The sequence below is a fragment of the Danio rerio genome, chromosome 11 (assembly GCF_052040795.2).
Source record: "Danio rerio strain M-AB ecotype USA chromosome 11, GRCz13ab, whole genome shotgun sequence".
In the NCBI taxonomy this organism is placed as follows: domain Eukaryota; kingdom Metazoa; phylum Chordata; class Actinopteri; order Cypriniformes; family Danionidae; genus Danio; species Danio rerio.
Genome location: NC_141031.1, coordinates 6,561,487 through 6,583,825, shown reverse-complemented (window position 1 = coordinate 6,583,825; position 22,339 = coordinate 6,561,487). Strand labels below are relative to the sequence as shown.

Sequence of the window (22,339 nt, the reverse complement as noted above, 5' to 3'; positions counted from 1 at the left end):
GAGTGTATAGGTGTTTCCCATTACTGGGTTGCAGCTGCAACAGCATCTGCTGCAAAAAAAACATATGCTGGACAAGTTTGTCCATTTTCTGATACTTATCATTCCTAGTTCTCAAATAGGCGACTGAATTGGAAGTTCCAAAACAATCGCAAAAACAAACACATTTCTGCATCACAGAATAAGGTCAATACTTGGCGAGCATGGAGAGAACAAAAAACTCTGAAACACAGAAAGGATTCGAATCAGTGACTTTCTTGCTCAAAGGCAACACTGCTACCATGCCACCCACATAGCAAAACTACATCTAATTATAACAGCCTAATAATTCCCCAACCAACTATTGGAATCGCCTAAGGTACTGCACAGAAATACCCAAGCAAGCACCTAAAGCCCTTTCAAATTCACAGCAGTTTCCAAAAACCACACAGAAAACATTATTAACCGCATGGCAACAACTAAGAACAAATTTTGTAAGCACCACCCACATCTTCTTTGATCATTCATGTCCGAATAAGCTAAATATGCCTCTGTGATCTATCCAAACCCAGACATGTGACTCTCACGTGACTCACACCTGGTGCTTACAGGAAACCAGAGGGAAACTTACCGGGGTCTCCCTTTCATGCTTCTTTGAACATATTCTCTTCACAGGCATAGTCTCGCCCGACACTAAATTACTCACGCGCACCAGCTGCACTCTGAATATTCACAAACATGACTCAGTGACAACTTCTATCTGTCATTCCTTTCATTTCAAAGGGTTCTTGTGATGTCTACTTAGAAACCGAACTGAGAATACGAGTTTGTTTTTTTATTATTTGCCAGCTAAACAGCCCATGCTGGTAAGTGTTTTGCAATAGTCTTTGAGGGTCCTGGCTGCACTTCAAGGCTGGGTGTAACCAGCAGACAGTTAGATGAGGAGTTTGATAAGAAGCTACGAGTCCCCTGTGCACGTTATTAGTCAGATCCTTTCAGAATCCGGATCTCGGAAGGAGCATTTCAGTGACTGATTTATGAATTGCAATTTAAAGTAGGCTCTCAAGGGTTTGCAGTTTCTCAGCTGTGTACTGAAATCTACAACTTGCATTTGCAAAGAGGTTTATGTGCGGCATATAACAAAGTCTCACATTTGGAACTTATTTGAGATAGACAGGAAGGGTGAATTTTATGGACAGAATCCAAAGTAGGAACTTTTTAGCCACCTTGAAGTGTAAAGAATTAAGTGCAATTAAATAATTCGCTCACTTATCATTTACCACATCAGAAAATCCTTTAAAGTCTCAGCAGAAGAGATCACTTTTTGTCACTCTTGAAGATCAAGACGTGTCTTATCACATGTGGTCGACGTTCAATAGAGATGCATTCAGATCTAAAATGTTTTAAGCACAATATAATGAATTGATACACTGTAAAAAAAATCTGTAAAATAACAGTTAAATGACTGTATATTTTAACAGATTTTTTCCGTATACACGTATTACGGGTGTTTTTCCGTTTATATACATTTTCGAATTGCATTGTGGGAAGGGGATCGCAGCTCAGACAGCGTTTGATGGACACCGGGACATATTTCTTCCTCTGTTTTTTCCATGGTAAGTACGATTAATAAAACATATAACAATATTTTAGTTAAAAGACTGCTTTATTACCTTTTTATCGTTATTTAAAATGATTTTTGTCTTTTATGAAGCGCCCATGGAAAGTACAGCAGTGAATTACGTTTAATATTGTTAATAAGATCAGACTTTATTTCATTAAGATCAAACTGAGCTATGAGTGGTTAAATGTAATTTAAACAAGCATTTACCTAATGATTTTTTACCTTTTTATGCGTTTTTCTCATCATTAAATATCATATCTGTTCATTTACAGTTGTTTGTCCGTATTTTTCTAAACTGCCGTGCGCGGGAAGTGGCGTGACGTCCAATCACCCACTCACTCCCTCTGCACCTGACTGGATTAACGGTAAACGTCAGTTTGTCTGTAAGAGTGTAAAAGGTATGTTAATTATTTTATAGAAATATAAATGTTTTCTTTGTACAGTGCATTGAACAAGGGATAGCATTCAAAGTTTGTGTCACTGTGTAGTTTGGTTGATATACGTTCCCTTTAATGAACACTAACGTTAACGTGTTTCAAACGCTCGTACCTGACCGTCTGTGTTTGTTTGCATATTAATGACTAATTTCATATTTTTACTGACGTTATCAAATGTTAGCTTTAGTTTGACCGACGTATTAAGGCTGTGTGACCGAGTTTCAGTGGAACAGCTTTGCTGGTTTTTAAGTAAGTTATAAAAGTTAGACTCGCGTGAATTGGAGGCATTTGTAACTCGGTATGAGGGGAAATACACACTCGTAAAGTTATTATTAGTGGTGGGCCGTTATCAGCATTAACGTGCTGCGTTAACGCGAGACTTATCGCGCGATAAAAAAATATATATATCGCCGTTAATCTATTCTCAACGTTGGGTTGGGAGCTGGGTGACTTTCATACTTTGATATTTTAGCGCGGATGTATACCTGACCGGTGAGCCGTCTGACAAACAAGTGCCCTTATGAATCAAATCAGCAGGATGCCTGACTTTAACTGCAGTTCGGCAGTTTCACTTTAACTCATGAACATTTCATTCATCCCGCGTGACAAACTGGGGTAATAGACGCAAATAAGAAGCAAGAACTGATGAGAGTGTTATGGAATTTAACAACGCTCGCCAAATGGAACGAAAAAAAAAACTTCCGCATTTCGCGACGCGTGTTTGTGTGTACAGAGATAACAGAGTGATACAGTACGTGTGTGACATTTAAAAGTATTTATAGTGTTTACACTGTCATGCGTTTTCGGCCTCAAATACAACGTGTACCTTAAAGCACACAATTAAATGTTTGTTGTAGTCGAGTTGAACTGTCATTGATATTTATTTATTCACTTTTAAGAACCTCAAGGGCAGCTAATATGAAGATATAAAGAGTTGTTCTTCCACAGTCTTAAAATTCTTCAAACTAATTGTCAGTTCGATTCATTATAGCAAACAATACTTTCTTTACTATTAGGAGATCAGGAGTTTTATTTTAATGAAACCTTGATAATAGAGTGAACTACACATGGTGTTATCGCAAATGAAATCTTTTTATGTAGATTTTAAGTGAGTTTTATTTGCACAAATAAGGTTCACTGATATTTTGCTTTGTTGACTTTCAGGTTCTTTCATTTTGGTTATAAGTACATGTTACAGGTAAATTCTTAGATTCAATCCAAACTGAATTTGAATTAATACGGACAAATGAAATAAAATACACCTGGGATTTTAAATGTTTTCATTTTTTTATTATTCACAACGTTTGTGAAGTCTAAATGTAGACTGTCTCAAACTGAATGAGTGTTATTTTTGTTGTAGGTGTGTTGGTGTAAAAATTGATGCTGACTGGTTAGTACTGCATTTTTAACCATAACAATAATGATTTATATTTAGCATTGCATCTATTGTCATTTTACCAAGAATGTGTTTGCTCTTTCAGAACTCAGGCAGTTGTGCTGGACCCTCTGTACCTTATACAGGAGATGACTGTAAACTTTCAAGTTTAAGAGGTAAAATGTTCAGGGTTTTTCTGTTTGATTTTGAGTGTTTTGTAGATATAAGGTTCACTGATATATGATATAAGATTTGCTTTATGTTTATGTTGTCATTTTAGTTATAAGTACAAGGTACAGGTACAATTTCACAGCAATCTAAATTAAAATCTTAAATCTTACATTCAATCCAAACTGAATTTGAATTAATATGGACAAATTAAATAAAATACACCTGGGATTTTAAATGTTTTCATTTTTTTGTTATTTACAAAGTTTAAAGTTTAAAAGTAGACTACATGCTGCGTGTTTCAAACTGAATGAGTGTTATTTTTGTTGTAGGTGTGTTGGTGTAAAAAGTGATGCTGACTGGTCAGTACTGCATTTTTTAACCAAAAAAATAAACAATGATTTATATTTAGCATTGCATCTATTATAATTTTACCAAGAATGTGTTTGCTCTTTCAGAACTCAGGCATTTGTGCTGGACCCTCTGTACCTTATACAGGAGATGACGGTAAACTTTGAAGTTTAAGAGGTAAAATGTTCAGCGTTTTTTCTGTTTGGTTTTAAGTGTTTTGTACATATAAGGTTCACTGATATTTTGCTTTGTTGATTTCCAGGTTCTGTAATTTTGGTTATAAGTACAAGGTACAGGTACATTTTCACAGCAATCTAAATAAAAATCTTAAATCTTACATTCAATCCAAACTGAATTTGAATTAATATGGACAAATGAAATAAAATACAGCTGGGGTTTTAAATGTTTTCATTTTTTTTTATTATCCACAAAGTTTGTAAAGTATAAAAGTAGACTATGTGCTGCATGTTTCAAACTGAATGAGTGTTATTTTTGTTGTAGGTGTGTTGGTGTAAAAATTGATGCTGACTGGTCAGTACTGCATTTTTATAAATAATACAAAAAATTAAAATAAAAAATGATTTATATTTAGCATTGCATCTATTGTCATTTTACCAAGAATGTCTTTGCTCTTTCAGAACTCAGGCAGTTGTGCTGGACCATCTGTACCTAATACAGGGGATGACAGTAAACTTCCAAGTTTAAGAGGTAAAATGGTCAGGGTTTTTGTTTGATATTGATGCTTTTATTTTTATTATTTGGCAAACCAATTACTTGTACCTATATTTTTACTAAGTGTTTACATGAACACATTTTGCTTCAGTAAGTTTTGAATTTTGTTAACATGTATTCAAACTAAAAAGTACTGGGTTGATGTGGGTGTTTTATCTGGGTTTTTTAAGCTGCTACTGTAATCTGTTAAATGAACCAAGCAGTTATTTATTATTATTATTATTTATTTTTGCATCATTTGAAATGTTACAAGTTCTTTATTTTGGTAATGTCTGTTTAAAGTGATAAGGAAATAACTGGTCCACTGCTGAATCTCTTTTCTTTTCTCTCTTAGCCACCTGATGATGAGAGAGACAATTTCAATGTGGGCATCTTGATGGTGAGCCAGGCCTTCATGCTGATTTTGTGACCGTTTAATCTATTTAGCGTCATTGTAATAACTTTATTTCAGGATGCAAAACTGGCTAAAAATCTACTTTAAATTTCAACATTAATTGTATGATAGTGTGGTTGATTTAACATTTTATTTAATGTTGGGTTCATTGTAAAAAAATAAGATTTAATTTTGGTTGAATAAATGCTGATTTTGGGACAGTTTTGTCTATTTATTATCATAGAATTACCATTATTTCAGGGTGGAAAACTGCCTAAAAATCAGTGGTGACTTTTTAACGTTGTTTCAATGATAGTTTGATTGATGTTTTAACATTTATTCAATGTTAATTTAACGTAGGTTGGCTCTCTGGGTAAGAACTAACTTAAAAAATGCGAAAAACTTATGTATGTGCCACTTGAATTTTGTATCACATGTTATTGGCATGTTATGGAATTTAACTATGGCAAATAAGTGAGAGGAGATGGAAAGCTATGATGTCTACACGTTTTCCTGAAACATTTTCAAGGTCAATTCTTTCTTGTATTAAGATAGTGGAAAAGAAAGAAATGTAAAACAAAATGGTTTATAATTTTTTTACATTTTTTTTCTTTCCTTTATTGTTTTTTTTTTTTTGCCTTATTTTTGTTCTTGCACTATAATTATTTCTTGTAATATTTGATTAAGTAAATATATATTTTTTAATTTCTTTTAAATTATGTAGCAGACATGTATTTGAATAATTTTACATAATAATTATAATATTTATAATATTATTAATAATATTAATAATTTAACATATAGGTGTGCATATATGTACCCATATATGTACATGTAATATAGGAAAACAGCCAATTTTATATTTGTCACATATTTCAAAAACCTAAATCAAAACCTATATTAAACCATATGTTTATATAGGTTCTTTCCATGTGGACGTGTACCAGACCCAACACACAACTCACTTTTCTTTTCTTTTTTTCAGAAGAAGAGTCCACAGTCACAATAACAAGATCATTGAGCTGTCCCCTAATTGTGGTGAGCTACATGTTTAGTCTCTTATGTGCTAAACATTATGTAGCCTAAGGAAGCAGCCCTGACTCTGGAGTTTATATGAAGGTATGTTTTTACATTTTTAAGTTTATTTCATTTTTATAAGACAAGTAAGTTGATACATGTTTGTTGTATTTACAACAGGAGCATGCTGAGTAACTATCCAGAATGTAGGTCCATAGCAGAAAAAAGTGCACCAAGCAGAAACATACCATCTAAACTCCTTCGATTCCTGTCAGACCAGAAAGACTTTCAGAATCCTTGGAAGATTTAAAGGTAATTAAGCAAACCGGTAATACTTTATAATAACTAAACACTATTGATTAATTTATTAAGCATTAGCAAAAAGTTCTGTTAAGCTTTAACTCTACATTAACAGACCTTAGTATACAGTTTATAACTACAGCTGCAAATGCTGTAATCTTGACTTATAAGCACATCTATAATGTGCTTAATGATTTTGTTTTTATATTTTGTTAATGATTAATTTTTCATTACTAAATTTAGTATAGCATTATTTACAAACCAGTAATTTAAGAATAGTTGGTGTATTTTTTTTCTAATCATTCAGAATGTGTAAGTAAATGGTTAATAAACTATTTAAACTAACATTTATATATCTTATTATTCAGGCATATAGTAATAGTTGGGCAGCACAGTGGCTCAGTGGCTAGCACTGTTGCCTCACAGCAAGAAGACCTCCGGGTGCTCCGGTTTCCCCCACAGTCCAAAGACATAAGCTATAGGGAAATTGATTAACTTAATTGGCTGTTATGTATGAGTGTGTTTGTTAATGTGTGTATGGGTGTTTCCAAGGGCGTACTCATGCTATGCACAGTTGCCTTGAAACTGGAAGCATGCTTGTCTCCCCCGACGACCCGCACTCACATTGCATTCGAGCCTGAGCATGCTTACATCATCAATAACGCACTGTTCAGTTTAACAAGTGCTCTCACTCAGCACAGTGGAGATTTCTTTATATTGTTATATCGTTTTAGTTGTTCAATATGCAGTGACACGCAGTCAAATATTTCACCGAACAGATCAGCCACTTTTGACGCTCATAAACAATCAAAGTCAACGTGCTGCAGGTACTAGGAGGTTTGCTAAAGGTGCAGCTGTTGTGCAGTGAGGGGTTTGTGTCTTTAATCTATGACAGTTTGCAAGGGACTTTGATTTGGATAAATTAACCACTATTACTGTTCAATGAACGCAAACCCCTTACTGCACCACAGCTGTGCCTTTAGCAAACCTCCTATTCCTGCAGCACAAGGAGTTTATGATTGTTTATTAACATCAAAAGTGGCTGATCTGTTCGGCGAAATTCTTGACAGCGTGTTACTGCATCCCAAACGACTAAAACAATATAACTAAAGAATTCTCCTCCGTGCTGAGAGCACTTCCTAAACTAAACAGCGCATCATCGATGATGTAAGAGTGCTCAGGCTCGAATGCAATGTGAGTGCGGGACGTCAGGGGAGACGGGAGGGAGGACAAGAGTGCTTCGGCCTGGTTCAAGGCAACTATACATAGTATGAGCACACACTAAGCTGAAGGAAAATACATGAATGAATAGTAATTGTTATACTTGTATATAAAGTATAAAAAATAAGTATATAAAGTATATACAATACTTATTTTAATAAGTGCTTTTGTTAACTTCATCCAGTTTTGTAGCCTAAAGTGAGGATTGTTTATGCTTTGTAAATCGCCTTATAAATCACAATTAAAGATTCAGTTATATTCTAAAAATGAAATTCATTTTATTGTATTAAATGAAAAATAAATCTTATCTAAAATAAAATTACTGTACAGTTTAAACATAGCTAAATAACATTGAAATGTTGCATCGTAATATATCATTAAATTATTTTATTGTTGTTTTATCCAGTTTTATGTTATATTTTGGCACTCCTGCTATTCAGCAAGGTTTCATATTTACAGTAATTACATTTTTTAGATAAGACTGTAATGATTTATTGTTCATTTGATACTGAGCCTTAAACTGTCGTTTATAAGGATTTATAAATCATAAATAATCCTCACTTTAGATTAGGCCACAACTGGAAGAAATTTTGTAAATAATGCAATATTAAATATAATATTATATATATATATATATATATATATATATATATATATATATATATATATATATATATTTTTTTTTTTTTTTTTTTTTTTTTATCTATAAATAGTAATGTAAAATCAATCATTTAAGTTTGATAACAAAATTATTAAACTGTAGCTGTAGCAAATTTTGTAGCTGTATTTATAACCAACTGCTAACATCTATTAATGTAGAGTTAATGCTTAACAGATAATGAATTCACTATTTGCTAATGCTTCATAAATGAATCATAGCCCGTAGTTATTATAGTGTTACCAGCATAGTTTGTTTATATTACTGTTTCTCTCTTGCATTATTGTTCCAAATATTGTCAAAAGTACCTACACTTTATTTTGAAAAATCTTAAAGTGATTTCTCACCCAAAACTGAATAATTGATCATTCATAATTTACCTACTCTCTTGACATTTTAAACCTGTATGACTTTGTTTCCTCTGCAAAACACAAAATATCATATTTTAAAGAATGTTGCTCCTATTTCTCCTATTTTGTTCTGTTGAAGTATGTCAGTCAGACAGGCTTGAAATGACAAGAGTGAGACAAGAAGATGATGATAAAACTTCCATTTGTGTAAACTATTGACATGCAAGGAATTACCCCAGTTGTAAGTGAAATGTCATTAGTAATGTTTTTTTTTTTGTTTTTTTTTTACAGCCATTGAAGTATCAGTATTGGAGCGGAAGAAGACCCAGTTGTATCGTCTGTTTCCTGCCATCTTGCAGTTAACCTGGTTTCTTAATGTAAAGTACTTGTAATTTGCCCACTTGTCCTCAATTATCTTAAAGCTAACATTTAAAACTAATTTGCTTTGAGATTATTTGCCAAGACTTCTCACTGTGTGATTCACATGTCAATATGTATTTATTGTGTGTATAACTAGCTATTTGGAATTCAAATGATTTGTATTCATTAAAGAATCTGTTTTAATTGCAAAGTTGTTTTTGTACTAATCATTGTAAGTTCACAGATAACAAACTATTTACTGCTTCTCTACACATACAGTATGGAATACATGTTTTGTTTTACTATGGTAAACCATTAGTAGTGTATTTCCCATATGTATAGGTTTATCCTTACCAACTGCTATTTCTATGCTGCTTGAAGAGCATTAAATTAGTAAAATAATATTTTTTTTACAGTAGGTATCCCATTAAAACAAAGAATCTGTTCATTTTTTCACTGTATATATACTATTAAAAAACAAAAAAGTCCTCTTTTTACAGTAGGTATACAATTAAAACACAGAATCTGTCTGTTTTTTTACAGTAGGTATACTATTAAAACACAGAATCTGTCTGTTTTTTTACAGTAGGTATACAATTAAAACACAGAATCTGTCTGTTTTTTTACAGTAGGTATACTATTAAAACACAGAATCTGTCTGTTTTTTTACAGTAGGTATACAATTAAAACACAGAATCTGTCTGTTTTTTTACAGTAGGTATACTATTAAAACACAGAATCTGTCTGTTTTTTTACAGTAGGTATACTATTAAAACACAAAATAGTTCCGCTTTTTTACTGTTGGTATACCCTTAAAAACACAGAAAATAACCGTTTTTTTATATAGAAAACCCTTAAATTACTATAAAATGGTTCGTTATTTTACAGTAGTTTAACCGTCAAAAAACTGATATTTTTTAGTTTTTTTAATGTGGACACACTGTCAATTAACAGAAGTTTTCCGTTTTTAATTTACGGTAAAATATTTGTGTAATGAGCTGCCAGTACATTTTACCGTTTTTTTACGGAATTTTTTTTTAGAGTGTAGCATGTAATGACTGAGGGCAAATTAGCAATAATTCCTACCTAATCACTCTTGATAAAGATCTTCACAAATTAAGAACACAAAGTCTGCACTTTCAAGATGAAAGGATCTCATTAGGGAATGATCTTAAGTAAAACCAAGAGATCCTGGCATGAAATCCTGGTTGTTGAGTGTCATCCTTTACGATAGCTCCTTTATGATATCATAAACCTCTCATGAAATGTGACTTTCGCTTGTGGCTCTGTGCTGTGCGAATGATTAATTTTATTGCTCTGAGCAGTTATTACAAACAGTAAGCTTGCTTTTATTCTTGTTTAACTCAGCTTGCATTGCCAAATATTTCCAAATATTACAAGAGTGGAGCCAAAAGTGCATGTTCCTTTGATGAAAATAGCTGCAATAAAGCTGATGAGTCACTATTCAGAGCACTGTGCCCCAGCACAAACTGCTGGCTCTGTTTGTAAGAGGTGATGAATCTCTTGTAATATGTGCTTTCTCTTTTAATGCTGCAGGTGGTTACCTTCGAAAATTACTGTGCAAATTCCTGACATTGCTAGAGTAAGATGACCTTTGATGTGTTTTCTAAAGGAGGGCTACACAACAAACAAAGTGTGCCAGGATAGTTTATTTGCCCAGACTGTGCAATACTGTTGTTTACCACCCCATTTCACTAAAGGAACCATTCAAATCAGATGGTGGTGCAAACATTTGCAAATAAATAACTCAACAATTCCTAATTTTCCTGCTTAAAAATAATTATAATTCTTCTAAAACCAGCATACCAATGTGACTTATGAGATCAGTTAAAAGCATAGTTCACATATAAGTTTCAATTCTGTTAATTATTCTATTATTACTCACCCTCATAATGTTCCAAACCCCTGAGACCTTTGTTAATCCTCAGAACACAGAATAAAATATTTTAGATGATATCTGAGAGCTCCCTTATCCTCCATAGACAGCAAGGTTCCTGACTTCATGTCTGAAAGGTACTAGAGGTTCGGTTGTTTTTGCGGCCGAAAGTGAAGAGCGGGGAGGGCATGCCTGCCAACATTCGTCCCAGAAAATCGGGGAGACACTGTTTACAGTGGTGAAAATAACTGTACTATGAAGCGTGTTTCAGGCGATTGCTGTGATCGGATCCTATACCAATGTTGGCGACTAAGGGGTTTCACAGACGTACCATAATGCTAGGGGGGGGGGGGGGGGGGTTAAAATTATTCAGAATTTTAGAGGTTGTTCCGGCACAAATGAAGTCCTGCTGTTAACGCTAGAAACTGTGCACGTAATTGATCAATTTTATCAAATAAAAATGCTTACAGGTTGTTACTCACAATCCACAACTTTATCAGTTGGAGAAGTTTTTAGCCAAATGCAGCATTGAACTGGGAGAGATTCTGGAAGCTATCCTTTGTCAAATGCTAGCTATAAATATTTTTCAAATTCTATGGAAAATAATTAAAATGAAACTGTAAGTACTTCTCCTTTTGTGTCGTGTCCTTTGGAAGCTCGAATACAGAAACAGAAGAAGCTCTGAGGAAATAGCAGCGTTTGGACGGCAGTTTAGCTTTCTCTGCTACATTACAGCATTACAGCACCTCTTGCCACGTCCCTTCGCTGCGCAGGATGTAAGTGCGTGGTGAATGTGCGTAAACTGAAGCATTTTCGATCTCACTAACCCGGATGTACTTTTTGTAGTCCCCAAACATTGTTCACTGTAGACTTTGCTAAGCTAACTTTGTAAAAGCTTTGAACTTTGAGCACATTACATTTAGAGATATTGTTTATGTTCACACAGCTACAATACACATCAACTAAAGATTAAAATACGATATCGTAGTGGACCACGTGGATCAATTAAAATATAATCAAGCTACGAGAACACATTTCTGTACACATAAAAAAGAATGACTTTATTCAACAGTGTTTTATTCTCTTCAGTGTCAGTATATTGCGCACCTTCACGGGCACTATGTGCACAGATGTATACAAAGTAATATATCAGAGATGCGATTAAGCACGATATGTGAATGTGCACCATATTTGGACACAGAAGAACAGACTGTTCTGTTCTTCGAATAAATTCGTTATTTTGGGTTAATGTGCGCATAAATGCATACCTGCCAACATTAATCTTAGAAATTTCGGGAGACCTGTGGAGGGAGGGGTTGGGGAGGTGGGGGGGCGTACTGTGGTGTTAGTAACTGTACTGTGGACTGGGCTTCAGGAGCCGCTGCGATCAGATACTACCAAAGTTGGCAACCTGGGGGTGTTACAGACTGTACCAAATAAGCTGAGGTCCAGGGGCAGAGTGAAATTACAGGAGTTTTCTGGGAGAAATAACAAAACAGGAAGGTGGCGGAAGATATGGGTCTGAAATACGGGATACTCCCAGGAAAAAAGCTAGTGTTGGCAGGTATGCATAAATGTAGTGTTAAAATTATCCGATTGTATTACTGAAGATACATGGACTGTTTTGTTGATGTTTTTGGTACCTTTCTGGACTTTGGGACCTCTGCTGTCTATTGAGGATGAGGGAGATCATCACCTTTCACCTAAAATATCCTAATTTGTAGGCTATTCCAAAGATGAACGAAGGTGGTTTTGAACAAGTCGGTGAGATAATAACAACATTTACATTTTTAGGTGAATTAATCCAACTAGTCCAGGTTTTGGTCTCAGTTTTTTTAATCATGCTTGCATGCTGGTTCAGTGTGCTACATTGTGGAAAATGCAACAAACCACCATGATCTAGCACTTGACAACTGTATTGCAAAACAACTATGTGTTGCTGGACAGTTGAAATCAATACAGGCCAACACAGATGCTGATCTGATGTCTGAAATACAGGAAGTCATGTCTGAAATTCATTAACAGTCTGCCTGTAGGGTCGTGACCATGAGGAAGAAAGATCAGACAGCCATTAACGTTAGCATCTAAACAGGGTTCCTTTTTTTTTTTTTTTTAACCGAGACCTGTTTACTCCATTTGGAAAGTCTAGCCTGTCAGACGTCTTGGCATACAAGTCAGGGTTTTCCCTCAGTGAGTCACTGCTGACTGATGAACTTTCTCTCTCCCCTCTACCCAGCACTTCTTTCACTTTTCTCTCGTACTGTTTTTCTCAGCGGACAGGCGTGTGCAAGCACGGAAGAGACAGAGACAGAGACGTTAACTAAGACGCAGGGCTGAGCTACAGTCTGGGAGACTGGAAGGAGACACACAGACAGACTGAGAAAATTACACACAAGGGCGGTGCTTCCTTCAGACTGTCTTAAACCATGCAAACCCATGCAAATATTTTTGCAAATGGTCTTTCTAGTGAATGCATAGCTTTGAGGCTTATATGAGACTATTTCCACAGGGAACGGTTGACCTGCCAGTTGAGTCAGAGGTTCAGAAACGGCATAGACCTCAGTTAAAAGTCATTTGAACATCTTTCACTCTTTATCATCGTTCTGAAACATCCTGCACACTTAAGCACACCCGTCTGGGCAAGCAGACCATGACTTACCTCCTGTAAGATTCATATTTGTGTAGTTTGTATAACCAGGAGTCCATGTTCCTCACAGCTGACCCTAGAACAGAATGTCTGTACTTCATTCAGGGGAAATACTGTGTTTCTGATTAATATCTGCCTGCACGCCAGGATAATTTGATTATACTTTGGAAGGATTTTAGTGGAATAGCTGATCTGTTAAACAAAAGGAGTGCTACAATCTGTAAACTGATTTAACAGCAGAATAAACATTTAGCTTGCACTGGATTAAAGTGGAGTCTGTATTTCACACTCAATTTGGTTAATACACATCAAAAATAACCATACATTTGAGAAATGCATGATTGATTTAAGAAGATACAAGCAAGTCAAATTATCTGCCAGTGCAGTAAGACATGTATATATGAAATAAGAAAATGTATCAATGCTTTAGCAAAGAAAAACCATCTTAACCCTTATGTACATTTGGGGATGTTTCCATCCACTCTGGGGTGGTTTTGAGTCTTAATTAGGCCATAACTAGCAGAATGAAACATATTTTGGGAAAAGGCTTAGTACAAGTATACCCCTTTCTTATGTTGCTTGCTGCTCTTCTCACCAGCAAATGACTCGCATAATGGCATGCAAATCCATTTACCTTGTTTTTGTTTGGTCTGTCCTTCTCAACATTAAAGGCAGCCAGAGCATAAATACACAGTCTTTGTTTTTGTTTACTCCATGTAGTTCTGAGAGCTGAGGTGCATATTTAGATTTTCTCAGACACATTAAGGTAAGTGCGCAAAGGCCAAATTTTCATACTCTTACAGACACACACACACACTTTAATGTGATGTTATACTTCATAAAAAATCCAAAAACAATTTTTTTTGCACAGGCTTATCAAAAAGGGTAATAGTGCCAACTGATTATCAATAGTAAAAAGTCACAATTTTACCTCTTGCAAACAGGGAAACCACCAACAATAAAAAAAATGTATGATTATATGGTGTTGTCATGGTTTTGTAATAAAAATGGGGTTATAATGAAAGTCAATGGGGCAAAAACAGCCACCAACAGTAAATTAGTGAGAAAAAATGAAAATCTTATGCTGCACAAAAAACCTACAATGCCTCAAAGTCAATGTTGTTACTTATCGTTCACATGTCCAAGGTTGTGATAAACACAATTGCTTTTTATATTAAAAATACGTCATTTCGTGTGTTTTTTTTTGTTTTGTTTTGTTTTTTACCAAATCAGTGACATAATTTATGAATTTGGCAATTAAAGAGTTAAAATCCAGTAATTTTCTAAACAATTTAATAGTTTTGATCAGGAGTGAGGTTGATTAACAGATTTATGAAGAAAATTTTGGAAAAAAAATATTGATCTGATGCATTTGTACTGCAGTTTTTTTACCCTGAACATAAAAAAGGGAAGTAAATTTGAACACGGGGAAGTATTAGAACACTTATTCCAAGAAATGTATTTAGTCTAATTATCTTAAAACTAACTTGCTATTAGCTTTATAAACTGTATGATTTTCTTATTTGTGTGAAAAGGTCTCAAAACTTGATTTACTAAACAGAACTCTCATTCTGTCTTGTGACAGTACCCTGCAGTCTCAGGACGTCAACATGACGTCATATTGACATTGTACCCTAGCTTACTCCAACGTAGTGGGGATGTTAGGTTTGGTTTGGAAATGAAAATCAGGTTGACGTCAGAACCCAACATCAGTGTTTAACGTCCAACCTAAAATAAACCAAACATCAACGTCTAATCATGTTACACCTTGGCTTTGTGTGGACGTTACCACTATGATGTCTATCAGACGTTGGATTTTGGTCACTTTCCAACACAACCTAAAATCAACCAAATATCAATGTAATTTGACGTCATTATTAGACGTCAAAATAACGTTGTCCTTAGATGCTGACTAGACATTGAATTTTGGTCACCTGATGTCATAACCTAAATCTAACCTAATAATAGTAGTCACAATGCAAAATTATTACTTGTTGCTACTCAGAATATACTGAAGCTTAATGCAGCGAAACATAAAATAATGTTTTCAGTCACTAAAGAACAAGTATAAGTGTGTCTGAGCATTTTTAATGGGCAAAATTTACAAAGGTTACTGCAGCTAAAATATGAATAAGTGTGATTATTGGGCCTTTTTGATAGTCACACTTACAACAACACAAGTTATTAAAGTTACAACCAATTTCTAAAAATTCAAGGCTGGGCATAAATTGTCTCTTTACTAACTGAGAAAAAATATAGATTATCTTGAAACATGATAATCATACACAACATGATCTATCATAGTATTTTTTTATTAAAACAAGATCAATATGATTGTTTTTTGGCTAGAAATGAGATCATATACTTAGAAAGCATTTTCAACGTATCATATGCATGCTCCTGACACAAAGACCGGCCTAAATATTTGGCAGCGTGATTATCCTGTCTAACACTGTATCTACACCGGACATGTGAAACACAACAAAGGACAATACAAGCCATTATGATCAGCAATGTCTACATTGGATTTAGTGCTATGTCAACAATGTTCACATCCGGTGTAGACAAGCTGTAAGATATACCTTCTATTGCCTATACCGCCTTCTTTTATGGCATGCTAAAACCAATGAATCCTTAAGGATTGTGCCCCAAAACACATTAGAAACCATTCAAATGTAATGGTTTAATAGTTAAAGAAGCACAGAGTGGCAAAAAAATATCTATTATCTACATAGTAGGTATGTGGCTTAGGCAAGTAAAATATCCAGAACTATTTTATATGATCGATTATAAACACAGATTTGACCCCTTCAAATGAAAAGCTCCATTTTGACCTTATTTGGAATGGTCGAAAATAATAATAAGCTTTGTTCTGATGCTCCAGCTCATGTCAGTGGCTGACTTTCACAGACAAACTTATATACAATACACACAAGACGTGATATAGACAGACAATGTAAAATAAACTCAATTTAGCATAAGCTTGTAACCACTTAAAAACAATAAAGGGTGGGGAATAACTGCTGTAATCTCTCTAGAAAGCATTGATTCCATTCAAACGCTGCTGATGGCATACACTACCTGACAAAAGTCTTGCCTTATCCAGGTTTTAGAAACAACAAAAAATAACTTGACTTCTAGTTGATCATTTGGCATCAGAGGTGGCTTATATGAAAGACAAAGGCCTCTAGATTACACTTATTTTACCAAAATAAAACATGATCATGCCTTGATTTTTAATGATTTAATTAGGACAGTAAGGTCTGACTTTGCTTAGACAAAAGTCTTGGAACTTAACAAAAATAATGCATATTATAGAATATAAAGTCATGCTGCAGTGGAAAAAAAGAATTAATATTGTGTATGACTCCCATGAGCTTGGAGGACTGCATCCATACATCTCAGCAATGACTCATAACTTAATATTAAAGTCATCTGTAATGGCAAAGGAAGCGTTCTTGCAGGACTCCCAGAGTTCATCAGCATTCTTTGAACTCATCTTCAATGCCTCCTCCTTCACTTTACCCCAGACATGCTTAATAATTTTCATATCTGGTGACTGGGCTGGCCAATCCTGAAGTATTTTCTTTCCTTTCAGGAACTTTCATGTGGAGGCTGAAGTATGAGAAGGAGCTCTATCCTGCTCAAGAATTTGCCCTTTTCTGTGGTTTGTAATGTAATGGGCAGCACAAATGCCTATTGATGTTGCCATCCACTCAGCAGATATCTTGCATGCCCACATACTGATTGTTACCCCAAACCATGACCCACCAAACCTGACTGATTTCTGTAAGAATCTTGGCTTCATGCGGGTTCCAGTAGGTCTTCTGCAGTATTAGTGATGATCGGGATGCAGTTCAACAGATGATTCATCCAAAAAAACTGCCTTCTGCCACTTTTCTGATCAACTAGAAGTTAAATTATTATTTGTTTCTCTTACAACTGGGATCAATGACAAAACATTTGTCAGGTGTGTACATATTAATGATTTCATGTGCAACATAACAGTCTGTTTGGTTCCAATTTGCATGTTTTCACTGGGGTTTTACACTCACAGGATTTAAATGAGAATGAGGAAACAATGATGTTTGAGGTTTACAGTATCCCATTTGCATGTACTGAACTCTTATTATTCAACTCTATCTAGGTACAGCCAGATTTGTACTATGGAACCTTAAAAATCTTGGTATTTGTAATGGAAACTATCAGAATCTTGTTATGGTTTCTGTTGTTGTGTTGTTGTTTCAGCAGGGTTATAAGAATATCCTGTCATTAGCTTAGCAACATGCTATGATGACCCTCTCATATGTGTGTTTTATTTAAGGAACACACCTTGATACAACTCAAACATCAAGGTGACATTTGAGACTGTTTGATCAGCAGCATGTCTATTAAATTGCCTAGAATAGATCTTTAAGAAGATTATACTTTAAAATGTTCATCTTTTTATGTACACAATACATTAATTGTCACTACATTTGCTCCAAGGCTGGCTATACGCACACAGATAAGTAATTAATGCACAACTGCGGATGGGAAGCTATTTTAATGGCACTTTAATTGTCACTCTCTTGGCTCTCTTGGTGACAGTTACTACGTAAAGCGTCAAGACATCATTCACAAGCATTTCTACAGTGACACGCGTGCTGCAGGCTGTGAGAAGCTTGTATGATGATGTCATAGCTGAGAGTTTCTGCTGACCTACACAGTGACATCAGTGTGTGTGAGTGAGTGTGTGTGGTCAGCAGCAGGTGTGTTCGCAGAGTGACGCTGTTAAACGACGACAGCTGCATGTCTTCTTTAAAAAACGGGAGCTACTAGATTCAGTCGCACCTGGTTGTCTTGTTTCTAACTAAACAGTTACCCCATGACTTGACCTCATGACAGCTTCATTTTTTAAACGCATTATCACATAAAAAGTATGATAAGTATGCAGGTTACACAAAGACTTTAAAAATGACTTTTTCAGAGAGCAATCTTTTGTTAAAGTTTGGCTCACTTGAATTAAAAGTTAGCAAATTCTCATTTTTTTTCCTTCAGCTAAGTCTTTTTTTTATCAGAGGTTCCCACAGCGGAATGAACCGCCAACTTATATAGCATATGTTTTACACAGCACATGCCCTTCCAGACAGAACCCAGCACTAGGAAACACCCATACACACTCTCACATTCAAACACATACACTACGGCTAATTTAGCTTATTCAATTCACCTGTAGCGCATGTCTTTGGACTTGAGGAAACCTATAAGAACACAGGGAGAACATGCAAACTCCACATAGAAATGCCAACTGATCCAACCAGGATTTGAACCAGCGACTTTCTTGCTGTGTGGCAACAGTGCTAACCACTGAGCCACAGTGCCACCCCTTAATAAATAGTTGATTCATTCTTGACTAGATCATTTGAAATTCCTGCAGTGTGACATTTTTTTCTTGTAGTTTTAGATGAAGAGTAGTACGTCACACTTTATAACATCGGCTTTTCAAAAGAATTTCACTACACATTAGTGTCATGTATGAATTTGTATTAAAATCATGAATAATCCAAATTTAAATATGCAAATGCAAAGTTAAAGCTGTATTATCATTTGATGTTGTTGTTTTTCAGCAGGGTTATAACTCCACACCTTTAAAAAAAAAAAAGGTACAACGTGGTACAAACAATGTTCCTTAAGGAACAGTTTTGTACCTTTGTAAAAGTTGTACCTTATATGGTACAGAAAATACCTCTTATGATACTGTTCTGTACGTTTTATGATACAACAGAAATGAACGTACACAATTAGACAAATCCCTCTTTATGGCGATATCTATGAAAATAAATATTACTGGAAAAGGCAGAGGGATTTTATAAACAATTTCCATATTAAAACATGAATTATCATCTAAAAGCATGTTTAAAGAAACTCATAAACATCAATTATTAAGTTCTATAATACAAAACAACTGGCAAAACATAAAACTATAAGTATTCTAAACTAAATATTAAGGCAATTTTAATAAACATTCGGTAAGCATTTTCTGATAAACACATATTCATTATTGATATCCACACATTTTTGCATTTGCTTTCCACTACGCACGTGAGCGGGCAAAAGTCCGGCATATGCAAAGTGTTCATGCAGACATTTTAGCATTGTAAAACTAATCAAACATTGTGCATATGTCTTTAAAATACTTTTGCATAATTCTATTTCTATTTTAAAATTAAGTAAATTAAATTAACTTGTGATTACAGAAAAAAATTTGGCGATGACAGGATTGCGGGGAAAAAACATGCAACACACCCAGTGGGTCACGGAGCACATACAAGACTTCATGAACAGCTAAACACTGCGTGCCGTCGGCAGAGTCTCACCCAGTCATCAACATAAGGTCTCACAGCTTGGCAGGTCTGTCTTGCCTTCAGAAAGCATGTGCAGTCATGAATAATTAAGAAGCAGGGTCTTCTCAAATAAGAAAACTCCGCTATGCACTTGCAGTTTTGCGCTACGTCACAGATTTTGATTCCACCCCAAAAATCCTTTTAAACCCGGAAGATGAAATTAGCCGACAAAAGCTCAAAATTATCCAGTTTTCCCCACAATTAAAGCTGACAGGTGCTAACATTGTCTTAAGTGATGCTCAACACACACAAATCAGTTAAAATCTCAAAAAAAAAAAACAAAAAAAAAGTACTTGAGGGTTTCTTGAACCTTTAAGCATCCCAAATTGCTTTTGTTGTATAGACGGGCAGCCCCGTACTCTTTGATGACACGTTCTAACTTTCCATTAGTGTAGGCTCACTGCAGATGCTTTAGACGTTTCTCTTTTTCAGCTCTGTTTTCTGTGTATGCCCAGAGAAAGTTAATGAGGAAACTATGTTGTTGCTCTGATACTATGAAACTAGTTTTAGGTACTTTCGAATTTAAAAACACATCATGCGAGTTTCCTTGAAGTTCCATTCTTTGTTAAAGGTTTAAGAAACCCTCGGGTACTTTTTTTTTAGATTTTAACAGATTTGTGTGTGCTGAGCATCTGTTAGGACAATGTTAGCTTTAACTGTGGGGAAAACTGGAGAATTTTAAGCTTTTGTCGGCTAATTTCATCTTCTGGGTTTAAAATGATTTTTGGGGCAGGATCAAAATCGGCGACGTAACGCAAATCTGCAATCTATATAGTTTAAGGGGGCTAATAATTTTGACCTTAAAAGGAGTTTTAAAAATTTTAAAACTGTTTTTATTCTAGCCAAAATAAAACAAATAGAACTTTCTTCTGATTTTTTTTATCAGACATACTGTGAAAATGGCCTTGTTCTGTTAAACATAATTTAATATTCTGAATATTTAAAAAAGAAAAAAAAAAAATCAAAGGAGGGCGAATAATTCTGACTTCAACTGTATGTGTAGAACCCAGAATGGGTATCAGTTTAACTCAAGACAACAGTCATATTAATGAGAATATTTAAAGAGTTTACACTTAGATACTGTTTGACAACTTGTTAGCAAGTTAGCAGGTTTGGCATGCTGTCCCGGGAGAGAACCCTGAGCTCGGAGATAGTTGAGCCCAGGGCTCCCGCCAGGTCCATAAAGCCTGTGAGGGTAGTACGAGGTCAGGTGTTCTCGAGAGCTCCCCTCGGTTTCTTCAGAAAACGAAAATAAGGGAGTATATCTTAGCTAGGTTATTTATAGTGACTTTGGATCGATCCGATTGGCTACCCAATGAGTGTAGATGAGTGGCCAGCTGAAGTCAATCATATCACGTGCTCCTCTCGAAATTAGTTTGTGAAACTTCATTCAGTTACAAAAGTACTTCTTTTTATAAAAACAACTTCCACTCCTTTTGTTTTTTCAGTTATACTGCACCCTTGGTTGTTATGGCTAAAAATATCCCAGTGAACACAATATCAGATATGATTGTTTTAGCATTCAGCTCAGTACTAATTTAGAAGGCTGTGACATTTATGTGGGATCAGCGTTTAATCTTAGACACGTATTTTTACATGGATAATAAAGGAGAAGCTGTCTGGTCAGACTTGTGCACATTCCCGTATTCAGATCGGCACCCTTTTGAGGAGGGTTTGATTGTGAATGGGCCAAATAGGCGTATTAGGGCGATTTGGGTTTACCCAAAGTCTGCAGACGAACAAAATGATTTAAATGTGGAGCTTCTCACCACATTTCAACCACCGAGAGGAGGGTTGTGTTGTTGTGGCTGCTCTACCCAAGCGCCCGTTTCCATTTCAAGCCTCGGTGTGTATGTGTGAAGTTTATTTAGTTCCAGTAGTGAGGTGGTTATTGCTCCTATGATTGTCGGGTGGAAGGACTTTCAGTCCAGACGATTTTCCCAGCCTGTGGCGTGAGTGAGTGAGTCAGCCGGAGATCTTTCTGTGTGTTTGAGCATCCATAAATAAGTAGATTAACATGTTTCCTAGTCAAAGCCACTGTACGAAACCTGTCTGGAATGTTCTGCCGTTTCTGTTTTGCACATGCTCACTCTTTATGGCACTCACTGTTTGCTGCTCGGTCAAAACTACTTGTTTAAAATGAGTTGAGTTGAGATTTTGGAGGGAAAAACTGTTCAATTTAATTTGTCTTTATTTCTATAGCGCTTTTACAATGTAGATTGTGTCAAAGAAGCTTAACATAGAAGTTCTAATTGAAACTGTCGGTTCAGTTTTCAGAATTAAAGTTCGGTTTAGTTTAGTTCAGTTCAGTGTGGATTCATTTTCACTGCTGAAAGTCCAAACACTGAAGAGCAAATCCATCGATGCGCAGTCCCAAAACCAAGCAAGCCAGTGGCGACAGTGGCGAAAAACAAAACTTCACCAATTGACGAAAGTGAAGGAAAAAAACTCAAGAGAAACCAGGCTC

The 22,339-nt window shown here is 35.3% G+C and overlaps 1 protein-coding gene and 2 long non-coding RNA genes across 4 annotated transcripts in view; 2 read left to right on the top strand and 1 right to left on the bottom strand.

Moving 5' to 3' along the window:
- Nucleotides 1-10,001, top strand: part of LOC147841646 (uncharacterized) — a 43,594-nt gene extending 33,593 nt beyond the window's left edge. Inside the window, exons 2-16 of the long non-coding RNA XR_015502313.1 lie at nt 1,356-1,592; nt 1,873-1,998; nt 3,202-3,235; nt 3,398-3,427; nt 3,519-3,588; nt 3,913-3,942; nt 4,039-4,108; nt 4,194-4,227; nt 4,433-4,462; nt 4,570-4,639; nt 4,998-5,042; nt 6,022-6,155; nt 6,234-6,365; nt 8,874-9,617; nt 9,704-10,001. This is a non-coding gene — a long non-coding RNA (uncharacterized LOC147841646). The remainder of the gene's footprint in view (nt 1-1,355; nt 1,593-1,872; nt 1,999-3,201; nt 3,236-3,397; nt 3,428-3,518; nt 3,589-3,912; nt 3,943-4,038; nt 4,109-4,193; nt 4,228-4,432; nt 4,463-4,569; nt 4,640-4,997; nt 5,043-6,021; nt 6,156-6,233; nt 6,366-8,873; nt 9,618-9,703) is intronic.
- The window catches only part of ranbp3a (RAN binding protein 3a), a 1,280,039-nt gene that overhangs the window by 711,815 nt on the left and 545,885 nt on the right, over nt 1-22,339 (bottom strand). The window lies entirely within an intron of this gene.
- LOC141376524 (uncharacterized) lies at nt 12,148-20,814 on the top strand. Its single transcript, XR_015502323.1, has 4 exons — nt 12,148-12,403; nt 13,113-13,503; nt 14,207-14,252; nt 17,085-20,814. It is a non-coding gene; the product is annotated as an uncharacterized LOC141376524 (long non-coding RNA).